Raw genomic sequence first — 13803 nt, 5'->3', positions numbered from 1 at the left:
TGGCCTTTACTGACTTTTCAGGAATTCTTTACATTAGGAAGTCAGTCCTTTGCAATACAAGTTGCAAATATTTTTCCCAGTTTGTCTCTTTTGACTTTGTGGGAGTTATTGCTGTGTTGATTTTTAAAACATTCTTGAAGTTGCAGTTATGGATCTTTGATGACGTCTGGGTGTTTTTACTCTCAGGAATGGTCTTCACTGTCATACAAAGTCAGTCTCTCTCTGTTCTCTACCGAGAATGTGATCAGAATGTTCCTCAGCACCACGCAGGATGGCTCAGGAATCAGATTTTATTGGAGAAACTTATAAGCCGGAGTCAGCAAAAAGAGACTAGGTCTCCCATCTCATCAGCATCCCATAGAGACATGTCAGCGCCTGGGGCAGACAGCCGGACACGGTGGGTCTGAGTTTCATGGCAGATATCGGAGAATCTTATAGAGAAGCATAAAACAAGAGTCTTGTCTGTGGAGGGGAGAGTCAGATTACTGGGCCCCAAGACGTCTAGATTTAGTGTTTAGGATTATGACTATTGCAGGACTCATCTAGGAAAGCCAGCTGCCCAGAACTTGGGAACCGTGGAGTCAGAGAGAAGTTGTATAACAAAAGTAGAGGATAAGTACGCTAGTTTCCTAATCCTTTATAACCAGAGGTTCAAAAGATTTCATTTAAAGCTGATACATCAATTAGCAGGCACATTTAGAATACTGGTAAACCCTAAAACCGATGCTCTAATCAAACAAAATTGGGTCAGGTCCTCAGTTGCAGCAGTAAAATCCATACCAACTAGTTTAGGCAGAAAAACGTTTACTAAGTAACTCATAGAACATTGAAAGGGCTGGAAGAACAGGCTGAGGGCCCAGCTTCCAGTAACAACTCTCAGAACCATACTGTGGAACTGGCCTGGTAAGATCCCTTCTGCCATAGCCACCATTAGCCATAGCCAGGAGGGTGCTTCCTCTGCACCGAGCTGCTCCCTCCAGCTGCAGAACTGTCCTTTTGCACAGAACGCTCTCCCCCCACACAGCTGCACAGCTCTCCTTCTGGGTTAGCTCCCAGTTGCTATCCCCTGCCTGGGTCTCAGCCCGGGCTTTCCAATTGGATAATTTTTTTTTTTGTCTGAAGGCAATTAAAGTGGTGACTTAGTCTGTTTTTTCTTGCAACAACAGAATACTTGAGGCTGAGTAGGCTATAAAGAGATGATGTTTATTTAGTACACAGTTCTCGAAGTATAAGGGTATGGCACTGCCTTTTGCTTTGCTGCTTGTGTGGGTCTTCCTTCTGGGTCATAACATGACGCAGGGCATCCCAAAGTAAGACAGGACAATCAAGGCAGAGAGCTCACTTTTATACTAAAGTCTCTCTGGGTGAAACCTGTTAATGCATTCATATGATATTCTGTTAATCTATCTGCTATTCAGGAGGGTAGAGCTGGGGCTGGCACTGTGGTATAGCAGGTTAAGGCTGCCACCAGCAGTGTGGGCATCCCATGTGGGCGCCGGTTTGAGTCCCAGCTGCTCCACTTTCAATCCAGCTCTCTGCTATGGCCTGGGAAAGCAGTGGAAGATGGCCCAAGTGCTTAGGCCCCTGCACCCATGTAGGAGATCCAGAAGAGGCTCCTGGCTCCTGGCTCCTGGCTCCTGTCTTCGGATTGGCGCAGCTCTGGCCATTGTGGCTATCTGGAGAGTGAACCAGCAGATGGAAGACCCCCCCCCTTCTCTCTGCCTCTGCCTCTCTGTAACTCTGCCTTTGAAATAAATAAATTAATTTTTTTTAAAAAAGGATAGAGCTCTCATGATCAATCAGCTCTTAAAGATCCCCCCTGGGCTTACCTCTTAATGCCTCACAGTGGGCATTAAACTTCAACATGAGTTTCGATGGGGACATTCAAACCATAGCAGTTGGGTTTCTCAGATATTACTGAGTTCCGCTGTGTGGGAGGCTCCGTGCCGCACACTCAACCTGACCTTTGCTCACAGGAAGCCAGCCAGCTTGAAGTGGGAAGCCACAGGGTGAGAGCATGTCCCACAGGTGAAGGCACAATTCGCCAAGACAGCCAGTCTAGACAGCCTGACATTCATGATGTCACGCTCGTGGGAGTCTTCCGAAGCTCCCTCCTGTTCAGGCACCCCGAAGTCACCCACTTGTGAGGCGGCGAAATGTGCCGGACGGTGTGCTAAGTACCAGTGATACAAGGAAGAAACAGGAGAGAAGGAAAGGACTCTTGCTACCTCCCCCCAGAGCAGGTGAAGGGAAGTACAGTGCTGAAAGGTCAGATAGTGGTTTGGGGCCAGGAAAAAACAAGATGGGAAAAGCATAGGAGATTTTTATCTGGTTGGGAGAGCTGAGTATTGGTGGCAGGAGAACTCAGGGTCATGGAAGGAAATGTTGGGGTGCTGGGAGGCCTAGGGACTATAGAAAAAGGGGTTCTGGGATATTGGGCTGTGCTGTCTGATATGATAACCACTAGCCACATGCAGCTATTGGGCACTTGAAATGACATATATTTTGAATATATTGAGCATGTTGAAATGGCAAATTTTTAATATATTATGTTAAATGAAATATGTTACTAAAATTAATTTTAATAGTTCCCTTTATACCTTTCTAGTATGATATTAAAGAACTTAAAATTCTATGTGGCTTGCATATTTCTATCGGACAGTGCTGAGTTAGCCAATCAAGAAGAAGATCAGTGGGACAGAGGCCTTGTCATTTCTTCCTTCCTCCTTCTGCTCGTTTATTGTCTTCTTCTCTCTTTTCAGAACTAATTTAAGAGAAAAGTCATCTTTTCTCCACATTACTTTCCTTGCTTCTGCAACTCTTGTTTCATATGCAGGCTTTGTACAGAGCATGCAGGTGCACCCAGCTCTTCTTATCTTTCTGTACATGGCAAGGACACACGGGCTCAGACTGACAGCAAATGTATCCAAAGTAAAAGCTCCAAGCAGTTTCATAATTGTGACTTCCAAACTTAAAGATTTGCAGAGACTGGCCGGCGCCGTGGCTCAATAGGCTAATCCTCCGCCTCGCGGCACCGGCACACCGGGTTCTAGTCCCGGTCGGGGCGCTGGATTCTGTCCCAGTTGCCCCTCTTTGAGTCCAGCTCTCTGCTGTGGCCCGGAAGTGCAGTGGAGGATGGCCCAAGTGCTTGGGCCCTGCACCCCATGGGAGACCAGGAGAAGCACCTGGCTCCTGGCTTTGGATCAGTGCGGTGTGCCAGCCGCGGCGGCCATTGGGGGGTGAACCAACGGCAAAAGGAAGACCTTTCTCTCTGTCTCTCTCTCTCACTGTCCACTCTGCCTGTCAAAAATAAATAAATAAATAAATAAATAAAAAAGATTTGCAGAGACTGAAGGCAGAAGCTGTGTTTCACTCACTCATTCACTCATTCAACAAATATGTCGTGAATGTCTCCTAGAGATTGTTCTAGATCCCGGGGAAACGAGCAGACAGCACAGTGTCACTGCTTTGGTGTTCATACTCTAGTGTGTAGTGGTCTCTGAAGTGCCTGAAGATCAAGGTTTTGAGGTTTGCATTGTTGCCTGATACTGTCTATAATGCTAGTCCTCTTTTTTTTTCCAAGGATGATGGTGAGGTGATGTTTGAGACCACAAAATAAAACCGCCTTGCAAACATCGCATATTTGTTCAAACAGTGGTTGCAATTTCCATTAATCCACCCGGGTAGGTGACCTAAATGAGTGAAGGGGTTCTCAGCAGGAACAGAATCATCAGGATGAGTGTGTGTGTCTATGAGAAAGGGAAAGGCGGGGCGGGGGGGGGGGGGCTTCAGGAATTGGCTCACTTGATTGTAGAGGTTCAGTGAGTCTCAAACCTGATGGAGAAGGCAGGCAGTTTGGAGATTCAGGGGGAGAATTGCAATTTGAGTCCAAAGGTCATCTTTGGGCAGTTTTTTCTTGCTCTAGGGGAGATCAATCTTTGTTCTATTAGGCCTTCAATTGATTGGATGAAGTCCAGCTGCATGATGTAAGGTAATCTTTTTTTTTTTTTTTTTTTTTTGACAGGCAGAGTGGACAGTGAGAGAGAGACAGAGAAAAAGGTCTTCCTTTGCCGTTGGTCCACCCTCCAGTGGCCGCCGCGGCCGGCGCGCTGTGGCTGGCACACCGCCCTGATCCGAAGCCAGGAGCCAGGTGCTTCTCCTGGTGTCCCATGGAGTGCAGGGCCCAAGCACTTGGGCCACCCTCCACTGCACTCCCGGGCCACAGCAGAGAGCTGGACTCGAAGAGGGGCAACCGGGACAGAATCCGGTGTCCCGACCAAGACTAGAACCCGGTGTGCCAGCACCGAAGGCGGAGGATTAGCCAAGTGAGCCTTGGCACTGGCTGTAAGGTAATCTTTAAATCCAATTATTTAAATGTTAGTATTATTTAAAGAAATACCTTCACAGAAAACATCCAGAATAATGTTTGACCAAATATCTGGGGACCATGGCTCACCTGCGTTGGCACAGAAAGTTAACTACCAGGAAAGGCTATAAGAACAATGGGCATAGGGAAACTGGGGCTGTCTGGGGACCTCACGAAACAGAACATATCCCACACAATGGAACCAAAACAAAATAGAAGCACAAAGTGAGTTTGTGGACTAAATTTGGCCTCAGGTCCCAGGCACCTCCGTAATGGCCTTCGAGGCTCAGTGTTGAAGTAGGTCAGCGTTCTCAGCTGTCATCCTGCGGAAGTTCCCTGTTGTCTCTGGCCTGCCAGCTCCATGGTAATTCTTGACTTCAATGTGCCTCTACTTTTGAATCAACCAAGTGGTTTCTTTCTTCAGGAACTGGAAAAACCATCTTCTGATGGAGAGGAGTGTGTTCCCCTCCTTGCGTACAGAGTTGACATGTATCAAATACAGATTCCTCTTCAGAATCAAAAGGAAGATGCTGAGGGTATATTGTGGACCTTCCTTGACTGGTATCTTGCCTTTAGGGAATCTGTTTGACTCAATGGCTAGTACCCATAGTACATACTTGGTACATTTATTATTTCGTAGATTCCATTTTTTGGTTATGTAGACCGTCAAGTCAAAAGGTAGCCCCAGTTAATTGTTGACGTCCTTCCCTGTTATAAAGGCTCCCTGATGTGTTTATGCTTTTCCCGAGTCTGCACACCACATTAATGTGCTCTATGGAGAGATTATTTTTAGTCATAAAATTCCTTAACATGTTGGTGATGAATTTCTGTTAGAGATTTTTTTTTTTTTTTTGCATTTTAAAAAAATCAAATCACAGCATGAGTTTCATCTGGGAGCCACATGTCTAGGAAAGTAATTATTTTAAACCCAAGGGCAAAACCGACCGTAGCTAACATGGACCCAATTTATGGTTCTGCCATAGTTGCTAAGACAGCACTGTACTCCTGACATACGCACTGTGCTACACGCTGTGCGCTGGTCACCAGCCTTGTAAGTGGCTTCCTGAAAGACCCTGACGTTTGAGGCCTGAAGTGTGAGGAGGTTTGTGGTCTCTGAAAATGGAGAACAGGAACCAGAAAAAGCTGTCAGCATTGAGGGCTTCTGAGTCTCTGAAGTGCAGATACAAGAGGACAGAGCTGCAGAAAAGCCCTGGGAAATATGCTACCTGTTTTAATGTTGACTGTGGTTATAAAAGGAAATTAGATCGCAAGTTCCTTCAAGGAAAGAAAGTCGCTTGTCCCTAGCAGGTAGCTGCTTGGATGAAGCGCTTTGATGATGAAAGGAAATAAAACCTTGAGCTCATGAGGAAAAAAACTACGTCTTCTGTAGCTGTCAATTAGTAAATAATTGTTGGATGAGGGCAAAGAAGGACAATTATGTCCCTTAGAAGAGTAATTCAGCCAAACTCTGCATCTGTGCTCATGTTACCCATGAATTAGAGATGCACAGTGCAACAGGCACAGATCCTTCAAACACGTGTCTGAGAAACAAATAAGACACAGAGAACGATCATAAGACAGTACCTGTCGGCCAATTAAACATCACATTCATAAAAGCAGCCTGCGTATCTTCCCAGACAAGTATCTGTCTGAGGATGCGCTCTAAACATCAGAGGTGACACCCAGGGAAGTACAGACTGGTGAAGATAATTGCAGAATAGGAGAGGGGCCTCGTCCAGACCACAGATGTGAAGTGGCTTGAACCCCTGCAGCCTCTGAGGTTCAGCACAAACTTCTCTTCACTGCTCACAGCTGAGACAGCTTCAGTCACCTGCTTGCTTGATGGAGCTGCTTATTCTCAGGTTGCTCTTTGAGAGTCCGTGGCTTTTCCTGTCCCATGCTCGGTGAAACCATGGATAACTCTTAAGAGTTCACGTATGATTTACAAGTATCCTTTTGTTCTTTAGATTTGCGTAGTCAAATTAAGTATCAGATGTGAACATAATGAGTTTTAAAATTTCATCCAAATGAACATTATTCCTTCCAGAGTCGTCATAGATTCCAGCAGTTCTGCCAACGCTCGGGATATTTTTGGAACTTTGTGTGTGTGTGTGTGTTTGTGTGTGTGCGTGTGTGCACAGTGTACTTAAGGATCTGCAAACATATTATTTTAAACTCTAGCCTTATGTTATCGCATGGTGCCCACCTCTCCAACCTCATCTCATTCCCCTCTTCCCCACTGTGCCCCAGGCACTTGCGCCTTCTTTTAATTTCTCCTGTACCCACAATGCATTCTTGTTGGAGCCTTTGCAGTAGCTGTTCCCTTTGGCTGAGGTGCTCACCTTTCACATCTTCCTTCTCAGGATGGGCTCCTTCCTTTTGTTCAGGTCTTGCTTGATGTCAGGTTCCTCCTTCCCTCCCTCCCTTCCTTCCTTTCTTTCTTTCTGCTACAGAGGGGCACAGAAAGAGAGAGAGAGAGAGGGTCTTCCATCCACTGGTTCACTCCCCAGATGGCCGCAATAGCCAGAGCTGTGCTAATCCGAAGCCAGGAGCCATGAGCTTCTTCTGGGTCTTCCTCTCAGGTGCAGGGGCCCAAGGACTTGGGGCATCTTCCACTGCTTTCCCAGGCCATAGCAGAGAGCAGGATCAGAAGTGGAGCAGCCAGGACTTGAACTGGCACCCATATGGGATGCCGGCGCTGCAGGCAGTGGCTTTGTCCACTACACCACAGCACCTTTACCTGCTATGCCACAGCACCAGTCCCAATGTCAGGTTCTTAAAGAAGCTTTCTCAGATCACTCAAACTAAAAAGCCATGTAACAACACTATCCCACCACGTTCACCAATGTAGGATGTTTTCTTGTTCACTGACTGTATCCTAACTCAAATAAAATCTTCACATTTTCAGTGCCTAGAAAGGTGCCTGCCACATTGTAGGTTCTCCAAGAGTGTTTGTTTCTTTTTTAAAGATTTATTTATTTATTTATTTATTTGATTTTAGTATATGTGCTGCTGAAGTGAGCACTATTTATTTATTTGAAAGTCAGAATCACAGAGAGGAGAGAGAAATAAATCATCCATCCACTGGTTCACTCCCCAAACGGCTGCAATAGCAGGGGCTAAGCCAGGCTGGAGTCAGGAGCCAGGAGCTTCTTCCAGGTCTCCAGTGTGGTTGCAGGGGAAGAAGCACTGGGTCATCCTCCGCTGCTTTCCCGGGTGCATTAGCAAGGAGCTGGATAGGAAGGAAGTGGGGAAGCCAGGACTCAAACCGGTGCCCATATGGGATGCTAGTGTTGCATGCAGTGTCCTTACCCTCTGTACCAAAACACTGGCTCCTCAAAGAGTATTTACTGAATAGATTGAAAAGTATAATTACTTAAATCTCTGACCCTGTGGTTAAAAAAAAGCAAAAAAAATAAGAGGTTATTGTAGATTCTTTTCTCTTGTTAATTTGTTTTTTATTTTACTATATATTTTATAATTTATTTTATATCATATGCCTATTTATAAATGTATCTTTTTCGCCTACGAAGTTGTGGGCTTCTGAAAAGAATGAAATATATATCTAGTTTTCCATACCCCTTAGAGGACTCAGCACAAAACTATGACATACTGAGTTCTAGATATATATTTTTATTAGACTGAACCAAATTTGAATGGTAAAGAGTGTGTGTGTGTGTGTGTGTGTGTGTGTGTCTGTGTTGGAGACAGGGAGACAGACAGAACACATTTATATGGGCCTGTTTGGATACATTTTGTGCCAATGATTTTAGACTGATTCTGAGGGTCTGCTTACATTTAGAAAGTGCAAATTTGGAAAAAGATCAAATTCCCGGGCCATGTTGTTATAACAGCCCAAATCCAGCAGGACATAAAACAACTCCGACAAAATGTGCTAAGGTCATGTACTTAAGATGATGCACATCCAATTTACTCAACACTTGGTTCTTCTTACGTGAAAAGCTATGGCATAAGGAATTAAAGGGGGCTACTGTCACAAAAGCCAGGTTTACTCCATTTTTAACTGGAGTAAGTGGAACAGATAGAGATCCTTGAAGACTGACCCTTGAGGACTGTGCCCTGCTGTGTTTTCTCTGCAGTGACTAGCACAGCATATAATGTATTGGGGACACGTAACAAAAGCTTGCTAAATGATGGATTAAATGGGAAAAATGGAGAAATGAAAAGTGATGAGATTGATTCTTTTGTATGACTCATAAATTGGCACAGAAGCCATTGGCTCAGAAGGAACTCAATTGAAGAGTTCCAAAAACACGGCATCGTTGACCTAAGTGCGTGGTCATATTTAGCTTTAAAAGCAGCATTGCCATCCATCAAGTCACCATCTCCCAGCCTCTCAGGCTAGAAACTCGAGAAGCTCCTATGAGTCACCCACCATCTATCCCCTTCCACATCTGAGTGGTCATTAATTCCCAGCAGGTTCACCTCGGGAATACCCTCGGTCCCGCTGCCTCTTCCCCTAGTTTCTAGATAACAGTTGTCAGCCTCTCTTCCTTTGGCAATGAGTCTTCTCCCAACTCCCTGTAGTTGCTCTCCCGTAACAGGATATGAAATGAGAGGGACTTCAGAGGGTCCAAACAGAAAGCAACTTGTTCTATCCCATGACTGGCCCATTAATGCTTCTCTCCAATCTTTCTTTCGTACCCATGGTTTTCTGGTTACCTTCGGGTATCAAAAAGTTCAGTCCAACCTAGCATGAAAACTTTAACTTCTTACCCCAATCAAAGCTCTCTCTTCCATTAGCGTGGGCTGCACCTGAACTTGCAAACATGTGGTGGAGGAGGCAGTTACGGCATTTTCTTCTCTTTCACCTCTCCTTACGCTAGCGAGGCCCACGAGGGGATTCGAGAAAAGGAAGCCAGGTTCAAGTGGTTCTTGCCGTTACAATCACAACACCTTTGGTGAGCGGCAGACCTAATGGGTATTTCCCTGGTGTGGTGCACCTGAGGATTGTTTAGGGGACCCCCTTCCCTGGCACTTCCTACTGTAGCATTCTTTGCTTGGACAATGCCCGCGTTAGCTAGCTTCTTACATTTCCCCTCTTAATACCTGGATTCCAAGCAGACCACCCCACAGAGTGTTTCCTATGTTGGAATCATCTAGAAGAGCCTCTTAAATGGTCGGTAAGATGACTCAAGTCCAGCTCCCATCCTTATAGCCACCTGGCACAAACTTCCCACTGTTTCTGAAGGGCAGCTTTGTTCTTGCGGGAATCCACTGTCCCTGAGGTGCCTCCTGCCTGCGTTTCACTGGGCTTTATTCCAGTGCACTCAGAGGCAGCCTCTGGGTCCCTTCTATGTGTGTTCACTTAAGAAACCTGAAGATGTGTGAAGGTCTGATCATGGCAGAACTGGCGCTAGGCCATTCTGTTTGCAAGTCCTGCCTGGATGGTCTTGTACCTCACTTAAGATGTAGAGGTGGGGAACTTCAATCAATTGTTCTCAGCTTTGGAGTCTCAGCCAAAACTCTGAAAAAGGAAGAGACCTATTTTAACATGTTGTTACATTCCTTTGAAAACATCAGATACTGTTTTGTTTTATTTAAGTGCTCCAAGTTTACAGTGCTTGATTTTTGAAGTGCAGACCCGAAGCAGACATCTGAAGTGGATCACATCATTCTGTACATGAGACGCCAAAGCCCAGGGAGGTTGCTTAACGCGTGGAATATCACACAGCCGGGAATGGCTGGGCCACATCCTAGGTCTTCGGCCTCCAAATCTTCAGCCCTTCCTATTACACTATCCTGTCTAAAATGCTTCTCCTTAAAGGGGACCAGCGACACCTACTCTCAAAATGGAAGCATTTAAAATTACTCTTTTTAACTGTACATATTTATTATGGGAAATAATTTCATACAAATGAAAAGACAACTGCCTTTGTACAGTTTTTGGAAGGTCCGGTCGAGTAGAAATAAGACCTGAGTGACAGTGCTGGCGCTAGTTAATGATGTAACCTTGAATTTAGTCCCTCGTTGGGACTCATTTTCTCAAGCGTAGTATGGGGAGCTGGGACTGTATGAAATCTAGGCTATTTTCCAATTCTGAAAATAAAAATTCTTTCTTAGAAACCTTAGAGGAATAACTATGAGAACTGACACGAACAGTCTCCAAACACGAAGCTTCGAGTAGGTTGTGGCGGTCATGGCCCTTGACTTCCCAGGGCCTTGCTGCAGGGTGAATCTGCCAGTGCAGGGAGATGAGCCTTGTCAGTTTATTCAGGAGAAGACCCCTCACTTTGTTGTTGCCTTCAAAGTTATCCTCAAGCCCCACCTCTTCTGTGCCGTCGCCCGGATTACTCGAGTGCACATTGGCCCCCTCCCAGCTCCTGCAGACCCTGAGCCCGTTAGCACCGCAGAGCTAATAATCTGATGCTCTTCTCGTGCACTGCGATTCCTGTGTATGCGGTTTCTTCCATGGCGCCTTTCCTGTAGGCAGCAGCCATGCTTCCTGGACATGGTCTGAGCCCTCGGGAGGCCCCCATCTATGTTAGAAGGAGGAGGCCGTGCAAGGTCCCATCAGAGACTCAAGACCTGTGGGGTTCCCAGTTATCCCTGGAGCAGGGCCCTTAGCAGGCAGCCTGGGGGCTAGAAGACAATTGGACCCAGGGTTTGAACCTTCTCTGGAAAAGGATCCCAGGTCTCTCCTTACACGGTTGGCTTCAGGCCGTCCTCCCTGGAGCAGACCAAGAGAGTGGAGTCAGCCGGGGCCCTAAACTATCTGGGGTGCGCGCTGGGCCTCCTGGCTGAGAAGGCCGGAACACTCGCCCCCGCTGTCAGTGCTGTTTGCTTGGTTCCATCCCTTCCTCTTCCATCCTCCATGCCTCCTCCTGTCTGTCTCACGGTCCCGGTCTTCCCCACCACTGTCCCTCTGGCTGACTTTCTCTCAAGTCTCTTATTCACCTCCCTCCCTTCCCACTCTGTTGCCAGCCTCCGCGTCAGCCCATGTTTCTGTTGCTGTCACTATCTGTCACCGTCTGCTCACAGAGCGGGTAGGGACAGCCCCACTCTCATGGCGCACGAGGGAAACAAGGTGACTTCCATTCATTTTTCTCATTTTCTGAGATCAGCGTCGTGGTCGTCTTAAGGTGGGCGGCAGAGTGGTGGCATGAGGCTGCACCTCAGGACAGCCCAGGTCTGTCCCTCAGCGCTGGTGTCAGGCTTGCGATGGCAGGAGCCGTGGAAGTCCTCCGAAGTAGGCCACACGTGCGCCGCGGCTGCTTCCGAGCTCTCCCGGCAGCCCTTCTGAGCGCACTGCCTCGAGTCACACATGCGAAGTGCAATGTGGGTGTTTTAATCACTGAAGAGAATCCTTCATCCTGCTCCTTCAGCACAGAGCTCTCTCTCCGGTGCCAGGAACCGCGGGGAGCCTATTGCTTCCCGTCCTGAATTGGATGCAGAAGCGTTAGGTGAGGCTCAGTACAATTTTCAGTTGTTATCAGAGGAGGCCCTTAGAGACATTTCTCAATTCTAGCAATTAGCCACACGGGGGTCAACCAAGCGCTCTCAGCTCTAATTAACAGCTGTGTTGAATCTGGGACACATACAATTCCTTTGAGGATGCACTTTCCAAACAGAAACAAAACCGGAATATCAAGCTCTTTCTTCCTTATCAGGGGCTGTGAAGTCCAAAAATTGTCGCCGGGGGCATTCTTAATAAAAATGCCAGGAAGCTGAGCAGCTTCTGGGCCGAGTGCATGACTTTAAAGGCAGAAACGACACTCTGAGCTCCACTCTGAAATCGCCCAGCAGGGCTCCGGCGGCTCTGGGGAGTGCTATGGGAATTAGGTGCCTCCCGGCTCCACGCCCAGAGCCCAGCTACACCCAGCAGGCTACATGATATCACCGCCACACACATCAAAGGCTTGCTCTCCAGCTTCAAAAGGAAAAGGAAAAGGAACAGGATACTTTGTGTTGGGAGTCCTGCTCTGAGCGGGAACTGGGCTGCTGCCTGTTCAAGTTGTTCCCTGGGTATTCTGGCGTCTTGCCCTGCCTGACAGCTGCAGGAGTTCTGTAAGAAATCGGAGGGAGAATTTCCTTTGCAGCCATGACTGAGAACCCAGGATCAAGAGCTTTGCAGACCGAAAAGACATTACCCTTCAAATATCCCAAGTCGTCCATTAGGGTCAACGAGCAGCTGGCAAAAAAGCAGGGCAGCTGGCCGTGCAGCCGTGGCCTGGATGGAGAAATTGTATTCCACTGGGAACCAGGCAGCAGAATTTCTTTTCACTAAGAGAAAACTTACAGAAACATTTAAAAATAAGTATATGTTAATACTGGCATATTCCAAATGGCCAGAAGCATACAGAACAATACCGTGGTCCCAGATCAGTGAATGTTAACTTTGTGCCACATTCATTTCACCTCTTTTTCTACCAAATTGACATCTGTGTTTGAATTGTCACCTCCTTACCCCGGCCCCACTCCCCAGGCCTGTGGGGCTGGCCTGGATCTTCTCGGGTATCCACAACAAAGGGTGTATATTCTTGCTGCATTTGGATGCGCCCAAAAGCAACAATATTCTTCTCTCTGCTTTTGGAATTTAAATAAGTGGTACCATTCTGTACTCCCCTTCTGCTACATGTTTTCATTCCTCTCAACACATTTCATAATCATCCATGCTAATATATGTCAATCTAGCACATTCATTTTAACTTCAGAAAGGTATTTCATGATGTGACTGCATCAGAGGCCATTTGTCCATTCCCTGGTTGGTAGATATTATGTAGTTCAATTTTGGGGGAATCACAAACATTGCTGAGATGGATAGTCTTGTGTTTGTTGGGGCACATATGGGAAATTATCTCTATGGCAATGGTTCTTCAAGTTTTGTTCTTGCAGTCTTTTTATATTGTTAAAAATTATTAAGAACTCCAAATAGCAATGTCGTTGTTTATGTGGATTCTGTCTACTGATATTTAGGGTGTTTGAAATCAAAAAAGGAAATGTAAAGCTATTAATTAGTTTAAAAATAATAAACCTGTTATAATTCAACACAGAAATGTGTTTTTTTTTTAATGAAAAATTAGTATACTTTACCAATCCAGAAAACATTAATGAGAAGGGGGGAACTCTTGTGCATTTTTGCAAATCTCTTTAATGTCTGGCTTAATAGAAGTCAGCTGGGTTCTTATTATCTGCTTCTGCATTCAATCTGTTGCAGTGTGTTGTCCGGCTGAAGTATGTGAAAAAACACAGGCCTCACACAGACATGTAGTTGTAAGAGGGCGGAGTATTCTAATAACCTCAGATAATTTTTTAACATTCTTCATCAAAGATACTAATCAAAAGTCAAGTGATAGCCTTTCATTTTAAAAATGATTTAATTTTTATTTGAAAAATTGTCAGAGAGGCAGAGACTGAAGTAGTTGAGCCATCACCGGCTACCTCTTAGGGTGCCCATTAGCAAGACACTGGATGGG

General features: G+C 46.1%; 1 long non-coding RNA gene across 3 annotated transcripts in view; it reads left to right on the top strand.

Moving 5' to 3' along the window:
* The window catches only part of LOC103347831 (translation initiation factor IF-2), an 80095-nt gene that overhangs the window by 64147 nt on the left and 2145 nt on the right, over positions 1–13803 (top strand). Inside the window, exons 5-7 of one of the 3 annotated variants that reach the window (XR_007918327.2) lie at positions 3584–3683; positions 4025–4349; positions 11998–13378. This is a non-coding gene — a long non-coding RNA (translation initiation factor IF-2). Of the gene's footprint in view, positions 1–3583; positions 3684–4024; positions 13379–13803 lie in introns of those variants that run through there. The other 2 variants (XR_007918328.2, XR_011386748.1) reach the window with 2 other exon arrangements.

Source organism: Oryctolagus cuniculus, chromosome 2 (genome assembly GCF_964237555.1).
Source record: "Oryctolagus cuniculus chromosome 2, mOryCun1.1, whole genome shotgun sequence".
NCBI classification, from domain to species: domain Eukaryota; kingdom Metazoa; phylum Chordata; class Mammalia; order Lagomorpha; family Leporidae; genus Oryctolagus; species Oryctolagus cuniculus.
This window is presented reverse-complemented; position numbering and strand designations above follow the sequence as displayed.